Below are 8,374 nucleotides of genomic sequence, written 5' to 3'. Positions count from 1 at the left end.
GCTCTGTGTAACCTAAAACAAAATTCCTTCCATACTCTTACTACTCTATGGACCAATAGAGACAGCCACAAAAATTTTATAACAGAAATTTAATTTACTTTGTCTTCACTTTCCATGGTGTCGGAAAATAATAAATCTTATTCAACATGAAAGAGATCTTTTATGTAAGATAAAAACTGTATGATAATATTTTTGGCTACAACGAAATTTAAAAAAAAGTTTGATTGAATAAAATTACACAAAATCTTTATGCAAATTTTGCTATGTGTTCTCACTGAGCTTAGAGTTTTTACAAAAACAAAGAAGATCTAATAATATGCTTTACAATGTGCTAGCAACCTTTAAAAGGTTATTTTTCAGATAGTACATGATTTTGAGTTCTAAAGTTTCAAAAATGAAAATATATCTGGTAATATTGATAAATTATATATTAGATATTAAAGTACCATTAAATAAATTCAAATTAACAAAAAAAGCCTCATTTCAAATATAATTATGTCAGAAAATACTGATATTTTAAAAAAATAATATGAATTAAATCTCACTGGGTGTTCATATATGAATATCAGGGTTGTAACACTTTGCAGTTTATTTACATATAATTGAAAAATCTAATCAAAGAGCAACTCATATAGTTTTGTAAGTTGTCAACTGTGCACATGTGGATACAATGTTTCCGTTTGTAGAAAGTGCTAGTAGCAAACATAGTGACTCATGTACAGAAGGTGTTTTGTGTTCTGTAATTTGTAGACTGAATCTGTAGTCGTTCTCATTTGGAGCAAGAGCCCGCGACGCCCAGGCATTCGTTATTTCATAAAAGCTGACAACTTGTCAGTATACAAGTACTATACAGGTATAAACGTACCTCGAGTATGGAGCCTGGGTCGCGGTGGCTCGACAGGTAACAGGTAGTAAAGGTAAGTGAAATCACAGTTTAAATTCGTAATATATTGTTTTTATTATCATTTATTGTTTTTATAAGAAATTTATTGTTTTTTAAAATCATGGTGCATTTGTGAAAAAGTACTATCATGGAAGTAGAAGGAGCTCAATTACGTTGCTTTGTATGTAATAATAAATTTCTTAAATAATAATACACTTATTATACATACGCATAACCGTTTCACACTACTATGTATTCAAACAAACGTTCGGAGTATAAGACAGCTGATGCGCAGTAAAAGATCGCCGTAGACATTACGTACTATCTCACTCGCACCCGCTTGTATGTATATCTCTCGCGCTCGCACCTAGAGTAACTTTTGAGGTGCCTGGCTGCATGAATGAACCATAGAAAGTGTCTGGGAACTGAGAAAAACATCTTTTTATAGTTCCCCTAATAACATATACAAATTTCAGGTTTTATAATATGACGAAAGTACTATTTTTATTAATCGTACTTTAGGGGTGCCTGGCAGGGGAGTTGGAACTATACTAAGTGTCCGGCATCGCACATGCAGCTTTCTATCGTTGTTTAATGTTGAAATGTATAAAAACTGAGCTTTACACTATTACGAATTTAAACTGTGATTTCACTCACCTTTACTACCTGTTACCTACCGAAGCCAGGCTCCATACTCGAGGTACGTTTATACCTGTATAGTACTCGTATACTGACAAGTTGTCAGCTTTTATGAAATAACGAATGCCTGGGCGTCACGGGCTTTTAGACCAATTGATGAATCGACATTTCACATCAGTGGACATGTGAACACTCACAATGTGCATATCTGGGACTCAGAAAATCCTTACGAGATGGTACAATTGCAGCGCGACTCCCTAAATTGAATGTTTTGTGTGCAATATCTCGGTGGAAAGTTTATTGGGCGTTTTTTTGCAGAAGGAACTATTACTGGTACTGTATTTCTTATCTTGATGCTTCAGAACTATGGCTATTTCCTCAATAGGAAAAAGATGAACCACAGAACTTTATTTGGCAGCAAGATGGTGCACCACCTCACTTGCATAACTCAGTTCATGATCAGTTGAACGTCACTGTACCCGACCGCTGGATTGGTGGCAAGGGATCTAATGACAGTCTGTTTAGCAAGGCCTCCACGTTCACCCGACCTGACACCATGTGATTTCTACCTTTGGGGATTCATAAAGTATTGTGTGTATTTGCCTCTGCTACCAGCTGGCTTACTCGACTTAAGAAACAGGATTGAAGCAGCTGTGGCAACAATCACTCCAGATACATTGATCAAAGTTCGGGAAGAACTATCGATTTGATGTGTGACTTGTGACAAATAGAGCTCACATTGATCACTTGTAAGCTTGTAGGTATAAGCTACTTGAATTGCTTTTTAAATTTACTTAATAATTATAGTTTTAAGTTTCATATAATAAATACTAAAGTATGTTAAAACTCCGATATTCATTTATAAAAACCCTGTTATTTTTTATAAAACATTAGTTATTGAAAAACAGATTTTAGTATATTTTAGCAAAGTGCCGATAATTTTAAACTGTTTATAATTAGTTATAACAGTAAATGTTCATAAAAACTTACTGTTAGTAATTAATTTTATTAATTGATTAAACTGTAGTATAAAACTAGTATAGATAAAATTAAAAAAAAATACCTGAATGTAAAATTGCAGAAGTGATGAAGATTCTAACTATCAGTACAGAACTCTCAGCCATTACTCTTGTCAAAAAGGTCTGGCTCTTCAGGCAGACAGATTCTTGTGTGACTGAACTTTATCAATATCTTATGACCTGTTCGTCAAAATGAGGGGCAGACACATTTATGAGGCTAATATGACCTTTATATCACAACTCCTTAATAATTTTATAAAGAAGAGCAATTGGAACTCATGTGGATATTTGGAAGCTATTCGAAAGAGTAATCTGTTTTTGCTTATAACCAAAAGAAAATACACCAAATTGTACTACATAAATCTACACAAAGCCTGTTCTAATCGATTTCAAAACAACAAAACTTATAATCAATATTTCCACACTAGAATGATTTTCTAAGATTGTTTTCCGTCACTTTGATCATAGATTGTAAGACTCAAAAGGGAATTTAAAATGAATAAATGTAATTTCATTATGATTATTCAATTATAATATACGAAATTAATCCATTCAGGAATTGAATTTATTCCATCAATTTTGTGTAAGGAAACAATTTTTTTTTTTATTTTAATTTTTGGTTCTTTAATATAACTTCTCTAAATAAATTTAAAAAGTAAAAATGTTTTTAACCACTCCACATGAAATTATAATATATACATTTAAAGACAATTTCGACCACTCTGTAATCAGGCTAAAATAAAAAGGGATGAAGATAAAAATATGAGTTGCAGCTTTAGGAAGTTATTCTAAAGAGCTATAAATTTAAAATGAAAAATATTTTCCAAAACCAAAATCAATTGCACCACTTTTAAAGATGCACGACAACTGAAAAAATCATAACAATTGTTAGTTACAAAAAGGCTCTGCCTCACTCATAGAAGTGGAAAAGAGATATAAAGGAAATTGATGATCACAGTCCCAAGAATTGACATTTCTTCTATTTTATCCTACGTTTGATCACAGATGGATCCTTGTTTCCTTCTCTTATTTTGGTATTAAATCTTCTCAAGAACTCATTCATGGTCAGTTCTGTGTCCATTTATGATCATTATGACATGTGCTCAGTCCCCAGAGGTCTTGTGATCACACACTGTGCCTATTCTTTGTGTACTCCAATCAGCTTTTGATCCACAATTGATCTGATCAACAATTTACCAAGATAACTGCCCATCTCCAGTTGAGTTGTCCAATCTTAAATTTAGCAAATCTACCAAAACTTTTTGGCTTGTAATTTAAAATATTTTTTATGAAAGGATTCTAAATGAAAAGAACAACTGACTCCCTCCATTCAGGAATACTATGACACTTTACTATCTTATAAATTCTCTGACAGTTGTATTGCTATTACTGTACTTCGATTATACCATATGCAATTAGAGAATAAAAAAACAGTAAATAGCTGTTAGTAAAATGTCCAAAGGTTACACAAACTTTGAGTTTATGAGAAAAAAGAATGTTTAAGCTAATTTAGAACAAATATGTTGAATATGACAATCCAATATTAACTTACTCCAGATATACACCAAATAATTTTACTGAATATAAATTTGTGTAAATGTACGTACAAATATTTATGTTACCTATTATTTTTACCATCAGGTAATCTCCAAACAGTTTGGTATGAATTTCAATTGAATTTTCCTTGGTTGATTTTGATTTTTGAATATAATTAGTAGTACCTATAATTATACCATAAGGTCTTGCTGTAATGAAACGATAAGAACAATATCAATGTTAAACCACATCCATTTTTTGCCCTTATTTCCCATTATAGTATTATGGAAGATGTCTCAATTTTACGATCTTATTGCTATGTATCCAATAACCATTTACGAGGGGGTACCCAAAAAAAACCGGAATTATTTTATAAAAATTATATATTATCAAATTTTTTACAATACGACCTTATCTCCTTCAAAATAATCTCCATTACAACTAATACACTTGTCCCAACGGTATTTCCATTGATCAAAACATTTTTTGTAGTCATCTTTAGAAATGGCTGCAAGCTCGAGCTTCGTTTTTTTCTTAACCTCTTCAACGCTGTCAAATCGTTGACCTTTCAAGCCTCTTTTCATGTGTGGAAATAAAAAAAGTCGCATAGAACGAGGTCAGGCGAGTAAGGTGCGTGGGGCAGCGGAACCATGCCGTTTTTGGCTAAAAACTGCCTAACTGAGATGGCTGTGTGTGCCGGTGCGTTGTCGTGGTGGAAGAACCAGTCTCCAGTCTGCCACAAATCGGGTCTTTTCTGGCGAACACTGTTGCGCAATCTTCTTAAAATCTTCCAATAAAATGTTTGGTTGACAGTCTGACCTGGAGGAACAAACTCAGAATGAACAATGCCTTTAGCATCAAAAAAGCAAATCAACATGGTTTTGATGTTTGATTTGACTTGCCGACATTTTTTTGGACGAGGTGAAGATGGCGACTTCCATTGGCTTGACTGTTGCTTCGTTTCTGGGTCATAACCATAGCACCATGACCCATCACCAGTAATTACCTTTTCCAGAAAATCGGGATCATTTTCGAGATGTTCTTTCAGAAGGCGGCAAGTTTCAACTCGATGTGCCTTTTGATGGTCAGTCAGAAGTCGAGGAACAAATTTGGCAGCAACCCTTTTCAGTCCTAAATCTCCTGTTAAAATTCGCTGAACCGAGCTCCAAGTTAACCCACTACTCTCTGATAGTTCCTCAATTGTCTGTTGACGGTCGGTGAGCACAAGTTCACGAATTTTCTCAACATTTTCGTCCGTTCGAGAGGTTGATGGACGTCCAGAACGAGGTTTGTCTTCAATCGACATGTCGTCATTTTTAAATAGAGCGAACCACTCGTAGACCTGAGTTTTCCCCATAGCATCATCTTTGTAAGCTGTATTCAACATTAAAATAGTTTCTGCAGCATTTTTACCAAGTAAAAAACAAAATTTCACAGCTGCACGTTGTTCACTTAAACTTGCCATGACAAAAAACGAAACAAGAACAAAACAGGGTTAGCGAAAACAGTCACTACGAACGAACAGAATGCACTAGGACAACGGAACTGGGGTCACTGAGCTCGCAATGGGTTGCGCGACACACGCCTAGCGGCAGGAATGTGTACTACACGCTGCTGGCTGCCAGCAATACAATTCCGGTTACTTTTGGGTACCCTCTCGTACAGTCATGGATTTGTATCCATCATTTTTAGTCTTTTTGTAAAGTTTATAATTTTTTATATATTGAAATGATAAGACCCGTTTCTGAAAAAAATAAGTGTTTGGATGCATATTAATTATAACTTTAAAATAAAACTTCTCTCATAATTCTATGACTAAAAATAAGGTTGTAAAAGTTCATGAAGTACGTTGTTCTTATGGGACTACAATCAAGATGGCCACCACAGTACATTCAGCTATTAAACATCTGCATCTATCTTTCATGACTATAGGGATGTTACATTTTTATGACATTTATATCACCATAGGAGTCCAAATTGGTAAAAAATATTGGTAGGTATTTTGAACCAACAGTACAAATTGCCAGGAAAATTAAAAAATAATAAAAATAAAAATTCTACAGAAATGGGACTGTAAATCATGGAATAGGTGACATCACCCCAACCCCCTTGATGTGTGTGGACAGAGTATGATGATAGCACAGCCACACATGCTGAGATAGATATACTACAGAATGAGAATGAGATATTCTATTTCATATCTCACACACATCTAGAAGTTCCTCCTTTTCTGCTTTTGCTCTTGAAAGTCCTTTTCTAGTACATCTTTAAGTCCCTTAGTTTGAGAGCATATGTTTTTGAAATGAACATGCTTATTTTTCTTATCATAAAAATATACTTCCTTTTCTTTATTACATTAAAGAAATTTACAATTTTCTGCAATGTCAAATAAAATATAATGTTCTTTTTTCGTTTCTCATCCTTGAACTGGTTATCAGAATTTTCTAGATGTACACCAAAAAACCCTCACAAGTAAAACATAAAAAGTTATAAATATGAATAGTACAAGAAAAAAATAATCCACTTAATTTGAAAAATTTATACTAATATAAGAAACAGAATATCTAGTAATTTTCTGCCAGGAATCCTAATGCTCATTTTTGTCAATTCCACACTCATTACATGCAGGAAAGAAAGAGGCTTTAATATTTATTATGTAAAAAATGTTACAACTATTACTTTAGTCAAAAACATTGGTGCTTTATTACAGATACTGCTATATTTCTCAAAAAGAATATATAGCATTCTGAAGAGTAATTATATTCACCATTAATGTTTCAGATCCCTACATGATGTAAACAGGATTCATTACACAGGACTTGGAAAAATACACCTAAGTTTTTAACTTAAATAATTTATCACATTTGACATAATATGTACAAACGATCAACAGCATACTATTTACAAACATAATCCACCATACGATATAAAGTAAACAATAATTTTGTTTTAATATACTTTAAAACAATAGAAAAAAAATTCAAATAAAAAATAAAAACTGTACATACAAATTAAATTTTTACACCAAACACACTATGGATATTTAAATCAACTTTAACATTATTTGAATACAAACATTGCATTAGGATTAATTTTAACATTCGATTATCAGTGATGATCAAAACCAAATTTGTATCTTGTGGATAAAAACATAAATACAAAAACCCAAAAATCAGTATAAACTTTTCAAAATCCAATAAGGTAATGACACAATGCTGCACACATTTAACATTTACACTCTTGAAACACGCCTTAAAATGTGTAGGAATCAGTTCACATATAAACCACTACAATTATTATACATACTAATTACAAAATGTTTCCTTTTTAGTCTTTGTGACAAAAAGTATAGGTACTCGATATTTTAAGCTAATACAAACTGACCATCTAGAGCAATAATATTAAATAATTATGGATAAACTAATTTTATCTTGTAGGTTCATTTAATAACTAAAACTGTTATTGTAATTCATTAATCTTAGTAACTTTGAAGTTTCTTGCATCTCGAGGGAATTTGGAAAAAAAAAATGTATTACACTTACAACGTTTTGACAACTGTACAAAGTAGAGACTGTAAAATGCGCCTAATATGTTACTACAATTTTCCCCATATACTATTACAAATCGCCCTTTGTATAAATTACGAAACGGTTTCCAGGCCTCTAAATTAATTCCATACTTTTTTTTATCAATATTACTCAGTAGTCACAGTTTTTATAATAAGAGGTATATTAGTACAAATCAGTTTGGATTTTTGGAAATCTACCGTACAACCTAATAAGATAAAGATCAATAAACTTAGAAACATGTTAAAATTCAAAGCAAATATGTGATACAGGAAAATAATAATTAAGAAACATTGATCATAGTTCAGTACTGTATAGTATTTAAAAGAAAAAAAAATGAAATTAGATCACAATGAAAGATTTAACAAAATTGAAATATATATTGATAAAATTACTATACAGTATTTTGGAAGCCTCCTTCTAATAATAGATAAATAAATTGTGTAGAGAGATAAGTTTTAATATTTTCATTTAAAAGTTAATAACAAATCCACTTAGATCTGTATGGTCATAATAAAGAAAGGGGAAAAATACGTAAAAACGTGGAAATTCGATTTATGAACTAAGGCAGGCTCTATTAAATTTAATATCCAATGCCATTCAATACAGGAAACAGTTCGGGAGCCTACAAAACTCTTGAGCATATAAGAAATCACATGAAGAGTCCTTAGTACATCTGAGAGATGACTGATACAAAAAAAAACCCTCTGAATCAGTCTTGATCAGTGGTT

The sequence above is a fragment of the Homalodisca vitripennis genome, chromosome 1, assembly GCF_021130785.1.
Source record: "Homalodisca vitripennis isolate AUS2020 chromosome 1, UT_GWSS_2.1, whole genome shotgun sequence".
NCBI lineage: Eukaryota > Metazoa > Arthropoda > Insecta > Hemiptera > Cicadellidae > Homalodisca > Homalodisca vitripennis.
Note: the sequence above shows the minus strand (reverse complement) of the source record.